The sequence below is a fragment of the Vulpes vulpes genome, chromosome 2 (assembly GCF_048418805.1).
Source record: "Vulpes vulpes isolate BD-2025 chromosome 2, VulVul3, whole genome shotgun sequence".
NCBI classification, from domain to species: domain Eukaryota; kingdom Metazoa; phylum Chordata; class Mammalia; order Carnivora; family Canidae; genus Vulpes; species Vulpes vulpes.
In genome coordinates this window covers 45003553-45011862 of record NC_132781.1, presented here as the reverse complement: position 1 = coordinate 45011862, position 8310 = coordinate 45003553, and positions in this window count along the sequence as shown.

Sequence of the window (8310 nt, the reverse complement as noted above, 5' to 3'; positions counted from 1 at the left end):
ACAGAAGAAACTGCAGAGGCTTGAAGAGGAACCTAACCCCAGCTCTGCACACTGACAGAGAAGCACAGTTAGAGACCAGGGTCTCATAAAGATTCCTCTGAAACAGGTGCCCCCTTTCCCAGCAAGCCGCACCAAACTGGGATCCTCCCCTGGCTCCCAGCCAATCAAAAGCCAAAAATGAGGGGGGACCCCAGGTTTGTAACCTCTTGTCAGACTGTCTTTGAAGAGCTCGAAGATAAATCCGAGCTGACTGGCAGCCATACGGGGACCAAGAAGAAAGTGGGGGACATCCTGCCTGAGCCACCTCTCCGTCAACTCATGGCATTTCTGGTGGAGATGAGCAGAGGAGTTCTTCCAACAGAAATTACCCAACTTCTACTTGTCCATGTGTCCTTCTGGGTGGGAGGGCAGGGGGACTTCCTTTGTCACCACAAGGGAGCTGTGCAGCTCAGCCTAGAAGTCAGCTGTATTTGCTGGGCTCTGAGCAGTGAGTTCATACTGTAAATCTACAGTAGTCCTTTGGAAGAGCCCTGTTGTCTGTGCTCATCGTTGTCCTACATCTTATTCCAGATTGCTTTCCAAATGATGCTTCTTTAAAAATCTTTAACTAGGGGGATCCCTGGGTGGCTCAGTGGTTTAGAGCCTGCCTTTGCCCCAGGGCGTGATCCTGGAGTCCCAGAATGGAGTTCCCCATCGGGCTCCCTGCATGGAAGGAACCTGCTTCTCCCTCTGCCTGTGTCTCTGCCTCTCTCTCTGTGTGTGTCTCTCATGAATAAATAAATAAAATCTTAAAAAAAAAAAAAACAAACACAAAACTTTAACTAGAGCTGGGGAGGGACAATCGATCCCACTTTTACTCACTTCTGTCCCAGCTTTGAAGACAGGCCTTCTTTTGAGGAGTAGCTGGGGCACACCTAGAAATCCGGGGTGAGCTACACAAAACAAGACCACAGAGCCTGCTTCAGAGGAGCCACTTCTCAAAGCTGTCCTTTCAGAGCACACCAGGGCCATGGTCCCCCTGCCTGGATCACAGAGACTGATGTCCTCATAGGACTTGGCTTCTGGCCTGAGGTCTTTCTCAGCAGGGTCTGAGGAACAAAAGATGCCTAACAATGATGCCAGTACTGCATTTTCCCTTTTTCTGCACTAAATGAAGCTGATGCCTGAATTGAGTGGAGTCAGATGAGAACAGGGAAGGACCCCTCCCCACACTGCCACTGCTTATTGTTTTGGAACAGTTTGTCTTCAGTAAACCCAGCCAGACAGTGGATTAAAAAGACGGCTGGCTCCAGCATGCTGGCTTGCACCCCATACCCCGTGGCACCTTGTTGTCCCAGCCACTTGGGTCCTGGTGTTCTGGAATTCCTGATGCTGTGGATTTGCCTTACTATTGAATTCAGTTCTCCCTTCCCTTCATATGCCTCCATATCAAGCAAAATGCTCCTAAAACACACACACACACACACACACACACACACAAAACTTTATTTATTTCCATAAGTATTTCAGGATTAAGATGACAGTTTTCAAAGAACATTAAAAGTGACCTGCTGGGGCGCTGGGTGGCTCAGCCATTAAGCATCTGTCTTCCACTCAGGTCACAATCCTGGGGCCCTGAGATCGAGTTCCGCATTGGGCTCCCCGCTCAGCGGGGAGTCTGTTTCTCCCTCTTCCTCTGTTGTTCCCCCCACTTGTGCTCTCTGGTTCTCTATGTCCAATAAATAAAGTCTAAAAAAAAAAGTGACCTGCCATATTCAATAAAAAAAAAAAAAAAAAAAGGAACTGAATGAAAAAGAGACACTTGGAAACAACACACTCCCAGGAGTGTATGCACCTACATTGTGAGGTCAGTTTAGAGCCCCAAGCCCCCGGGCACTCACAAAGGTGCATCAGCCAGACAGAGCACTACCGAAGTTCTGGCTTAGCAATTTTAGAGTGAAGTGGGCCCAGGGGCACAGGTCAGCTCCTCTTCTGACCTTTCCCCTGGGAGACCACCAAGTCAGGTGGGTAGATTTCCTGCCCAGCCCAGCTGGTGACACTAACCTAGTAAATGAATGCAGCTTGGGGTGGATTCAGGTGTCTCCCCTTGTGGACAGCCCTGTGACCCCAGATACAGACCCTCTCCTCCAGGGCTCCTATTTGTTAGCTTAGAGGCCTGCTCCCCAAAGCTCCCTGGTTACACAGAAAAGGGCCATGGCCTCTGCAAAATAAAACCCAGATGGGATTTTGCAAAGAGCTGGGGCACATGGCCTCCTTGGAACTGCATCAATACACTTGCACTCCTGGCATTGGTCTGCATATTCACACTGGACAAGGACTTGCAGCCCAGAAAAATAGCACTGAGTTGAGCAATTGAAGTTAAGACCCTTGGCTCCTTGGTTGAAAGGCGTGATAGATGGGTGTGCTGTCACTGTCCCTGGGGAAAAGACGGCTGGTCTGTGCCATCACTCTCCAAGGGCAGCCCTGAAATGCTGGGGTGTTCTGGGACCACCCAGGGATTCAGGGCTGCCTCGGCCCTGTGAGTGGGCCGAAGAGATAGTGAGTGGGAGCCAGTGGAGGTGGCCAGTTGGGTCCACAGTGATGGGCTCACCCATGGTGTCCTTCCCAGGAGCCAGAGCCCCTAAGCGCATTCCTCTCCTCCCCCAAATGCAAAGCAGAGTACGCACAGGCAGGAGGCGGCTGTGGTTTGCAGCTATGTACAACTGGGAGCCCTTGATGCTTGCTGAAGACCTTTATGTGCCTTTGAAGAAATGTTTTTCAGTTTTGAGTCTTTGCTGAAAATTAGCCAGGGGTGGGGGAAGAACATGGGGTGAGAGGAGAGGTATGAAAGAAAAAAACTGTCTTGTATTTCCCCAGGTCATATCACTGGAGGGGGGGAGGGGATACTAGAATTTTATTGCCTCTTGCCCTGCACTTTTGCAGGATGACCTCAACCACTGACAAGTATTTCTAGAAACCTCTGAAGGTGTCTCTCATAGGCTCATGAATAAAGCTGGTCATAGACATGGGATGCCTGCTATCAGTTTGCCTTTTCCTGCCCCCACCACCTCTGCGCTGGTTCTGCTATGCTGCATGACAGTGTCCCACCCTGGCCCCCCGGGGAAGGCTGCCCTTGCTGAGATCACCATCAGCTCCACTAGGCACCTGAGAGAGGTCACAGCCATGCCGCTGTGAGTACCGTTCCTTTGCCCCTTACCAGGCACTACCCAAAGCCCTGGGTGCTGCTGCTAAACACTGAGGGTGGGGGGAGGTTAATTTGCAGGGTGATCCTGAAGCAGTGTAGCCTCCTTTATGCCTGTTTCCTGCACTAGGATTCAAACTTGAACCCTGCAGGGCTAGGCCACAGGCAAATAATAAAACAAACAAAACCAAAAAAATCCCTTTGAATTCCAAATCCCTCTCCCCAGAGCCAGGCCTATCCTTCTGCCACTTTTCTTAGGATTTCTCTAAGATGCTCCCAGGTTCTGTATGGAAAAAAAAGGCTGTCTGTACCTGGGGATGAAAAGGTTACTCAACTTCGGCCTCAGCTGGGACCTCTGCTCCACCAGACAACCATCAAACCACTCAAATCCCATCTCAACGCCTTGCTTTCAAAGACTGAAAGGTAGACTCATATCCCAAGGATATCAGCTAGCTTCCTCAGCATCGACACTATCTGCTTGGCATGCTTTTGGGGCCAGAGCTGCCGGGGCGGAGAAAGGGCCTTCTGCTGTTAGTGGCTCTGTTGGAAGCAGGAGTTTCGAGAATGTCAGACAGCATCTGCCACGTCCCAAGACAGGCCTTCCACATAGGACACAATGCCCGCCTGTCCTCCTTCACACGTGTAATCCAAAGAGCTAAGAGCGGTTAACACAAGCTTGCCCCGGGCCTTTCATCATACAAATGTTAAAAAATCTGGGCTTTGTGCTCCTAGTTGAAATACTATTTATGGGAAGCTATCCTGGCCTCGTTCCACCAGGATCCATTTTAACTCTACTCCCAAGGCTGATAGCTTTCACCAAAATCTGTTTTGGATTAGAGTGACTGCTCTTTCACAAGACTCATTCATTCACCCAGCACCTACCAAGTGCCTACTGTCTGAGAGGGAGAGAGTGGGAGCACAGAGCTCCACCCAGCCCAGGAAGGAGGGGAGGCAGAGCCTGGGGAAAGATTTCCGGAGGAAGTAGCACATGTGCTGATCTTAAAGCACTGAGTACGAAATAGGCCGGCAAAGAAGGCAGGGGGAGAAGGCAGAGGGAACAACAGACCAAGGCTGGGAGCTCTGGCGGTCTTTGCTTATTACTGAGTAGACATCCTCTACTCAGTATCCTCATACATCCTCATACAGCATCCTCTTTACCAAGTGCCACCTGCTTCGTGGTCAACCTTGGGAGTTCTTTGATGGCCACAGCCAGAAATACCTCAGACTGCCTAAACTGTGGGGATAAAGGGTGTGTTGGAATCCAGTCATGTTTCCTTGAGTTTGCCTAGCAGTCTCAGACTGGATCTTGAGACCTCATGGCAGAGCTTTGGTGGTTATCTTTCTCTTCCGGCTTAGCTTCATTAGGTAGAGAGCACTGCAGACCTGGCCCAAGCTCCACATTCAATTCCTTCTGGAGTCAATTAGTTCCACTGCAGGACATGCATCCTGCAAAGGTGTTGTGCTGCTGGTGGCAAAGGGAAGCAAGAATTAGGGTGACTGGCTTAGTGCAGCCATGCTCTTGGCTGGCAATGCCATGTCAAGTACACGGCGACAAGCTGTTAGTTCTCTTCACTTATGATGGGGATTGTTTCGTGATTATATACTCTGGCAGGAAAAAGGTTAATGCTCTTTTAATTTTTTTAACTGGACTCAATTTAGCTCATGTGCTCCCATTTTCTCTCAATGGAAAACTATCTTCTCTTGAAATGACTAGTGGCTTTGGGTAATTACTACTCTTGTCCTTCTCTTTTGGCTGGATGGCATCTGGGGAGGCTTATTATAACGTCATGGCAGCAGGGGTGGGGTGGCTGCGGTGAGTGCCCGATCCACGGTCATCTTCCTACCTCTGGCCTCTACTAAGGTAGAGCTTGTTTTGCTTGGCCATGGAATGCTACCCTCTGTTTTTCATAACCACAGGCCACCTGTTCTGCATCACAGTTGTGTCTTCTAATGAGCTGGCCCTTTCATTACTTCTGGAAACTCAGGTTGCTTGGGAGCCATCATCTGCCTATGATGGGGTATGGGGGACTCTGTGGTATGCACCCTCTCTTAAAGTCTGTTTGCCTGGACAACAACACCCTGAGATACTGTTTCTTCTCCCTCAGGCACCTTGTTCCTGCCTCCTTCAGGCTCCTCTATGGGGCCTGCACTCTCCCAGGTGATCACTGGAAGCTAGGCAATGGCTTCTAGATCAGGATTTCCTTCAAACTTATGAGCATGTCCCTTATACCTCCAGAGGGTTCAGCCCAGAGTGGTGGGGTTTTCTATTTCTTCTCAGTGACCATCAGCTTCTAAGCCAAGTCATATTTCCTTTAGTTTTCCCTTTATGACCTAACAGTCAAAACCCTTTATTTTTATTTTTAATTTAATTAATTAATTAATTTATTTATTTTAAATAATTTATCTATTTATTCATGAGAGACATAGGGAAAGGCAGAGACACAGGCAGAGGGAGAAGCAGGCTCCCTGCGGGGAGCCCAATGTGGAACTGGATCCCAGGACCCCGGGATCATGACCTGAGCCAAAGGCAGATGCTCAACCACGGAGCCTGTGGTTAATATAGGTGTCCTATATTAAGTGATTTTTAAAAAAATATTTATTTATTTATTTATCATAGACAGAGAGAGAGAGAGAGAGAGAGGCAGAGACACAGGAGGAGGGAGAAGCAGGCTCCATGCAGGGAGCCTGAAGTGGGACTCGATCCCGGGACTCCAGGATCGCACCCTGGGCCAAAGGCACGCGTTAAACCGGTGAGCCACCCAGGGATCCCCTATTAAGTGATTTTTTAAAAAGATTTTATTTATTTATTTGAGAGAGAGAGAGACAGAGATAGCAACAGAGAGCAGGATCGAGGAAGAGAGGGAGAAGCATGCTCCGCGTTGAGCAGGGATCCTGAGACAGGACTTCATCCCAAAACTCCAGGATCATGACCTGAGCCGAAGGGAGATGCCTAATCAGCTGAGTCACTCGGGTGCCCTCATACCTCTTTTAAAATGGAAAAAAACATTTATGTCAAAATGCACCGTTCCTGTGATGATGGTGTGGATTGTATGCAAGGTCCTCCAGAGTTTTGAGGTTGGCTCAGTTGGTAGCGCATATGACTCTTGATCTTGGGGTCCTGAGTTCAAGCCCCATGATGGGTGTAGAGATTACTTCAAAAAATTTAAAGGTACACTTTTAGAATAAGAAACAAAACCAAAATACACTGTTATCCCAATACTCTTGCATTGACAGCAACGGCTCTCAAGACCTTTCAAGACTTTCTTCTCTACTACAGAATCACAAAAATCTATATAGTTCCAAAGCTAAGAATTTATGCAATTACATCTCTACACATTCCCACCTGAGGACAATGAATATAAGACACCCTGCCTGCTACTGGAGTGGTGGGGAGAAAGAGTAAAGAGTAGGAAAGATGCTCAATTTAATATCAAACTATTACTTCTCTCATTTACAAAGAATAATCATTGCTTTCATGAGTGAATCAATAAAGCACATCCTCCAGGAGCCCTGACCATGGAGGAAACCACAGGTCTTTTGCTTAATAAGGAAGCTTTCTTGCAGCAACGTGCAACCCCTGTTGGGTCACATTCGGTTTTATGCAACGAGACCCAAAGGGGAACTTCTGCTTACTGGGTTTCCATAGGTAAAGCTGCAACTCTATCCTTTAGATCAAGAAGCAGGAGAAAACATCCAGGACCAGTGATATGGAGAGGTGGGTACACACATGCCGTCAATGAGCATGTACAGCAAAACCATCTCTGTAGAGAATGTTTTGGCAAGAGCAAGCAACATTTTAAATGGGAATAGAACAATTTTAGAAGGGTATCCTATAAAGGTGAGAACAAGTAAGCAAAGATATTTACACACACAGTTTCACTGATGTTGTGTTCTAATAGCCAAAAATTATAAACCACCTATTTGTATACTGGTAGGAGACTGGCTAAATAATGATATATCTGAACTATAAAATACCAGGTAGCCACACACAAAAAAATAGCTCTCCAGATACTGAAGAACAAGATGTCTAAACTATGTTGTTAAGTTGCAGAAAAATACATAAATATGCTTACTATTGACTTTTTCTCTTTTTGCAAAAGCCCCTCTCCCCCACAGTATAGACATAAAAAAAGTCTAGAAAGACAACAGGACTTTGGAAACCTTGCCATATTGTTTTAACTTATCAACAGGAATACTGATATTATACTTTTTTTAAAATTAAGATTTTATCTATTAGAGCGCATGCGCATGTGCACCCGTAGGGGAGAGTGGCAGAGGGAGAAGCAGACTGAACAGGAAGTCCAACGCAGGACTCAAACGCAGGACTCAATCCCAGGACCCCAGGATTATGACCTGAGCCAAAGGCAGATGCTTAACCGACTGAGACACTCAAGTGCCCCTAATATTACACATTAAAAAAAAAAAAACTTTATTTTTAAATAATCTCTACATCCAATGTGGGGTTCGAACTTACAACCCTGAGATCAAAAGTCACATGCTCTATCAATTGAGCCAGCCCGGTGCCCCTGATACTTTATTATTTTTATTTTTTGATACTTTACTTTAAAAATGAGTATTATGGGGTTCCTGGTGGCTCAGTCAGTTGAGTGTCAACTCTTGGTCTTGGCTCAGGTCCTGATCTTAGGGTCGTGAGATCGAGCCCTGTGTTGGGCTCTGCACTCTGCAGGGAGTCTGCTTGGGATTCTCTTTCCCTCTGCCCCTCCCCATGGCTCTCTCTCTCTAAACAAACAGAATCTTAAAAAAAAAACAAAACAAAAAAAAACAAAACCAAAAACCCAAATGAGTATTACTGTTGCAGTATTTTATAAGGTAAAGAAAATTGAGACAGCAGCCCAGGAAACACTCAGAACCCTCGGTGTTGCCAGTATCGGAGAAAGCCTAGCGTAGTGAGGCTTATACTAGCTCCATCTGAGGACACCCTCAGAGCAAAAAAACCTCACTGGGTCTCCCGGCCTTACTGGGGCTGTCTCTATTTGTTGAGGCAAGTTAAATTTTCTCTTAATAATTAAGAAAATGCTTTATGATCACCTGACCACACTGGTTGACAAGGAGAGTTGTCAAGGGTGACTGACTCTAAGGCTTTGAGATGGAGGAACCAGGATAGGAAG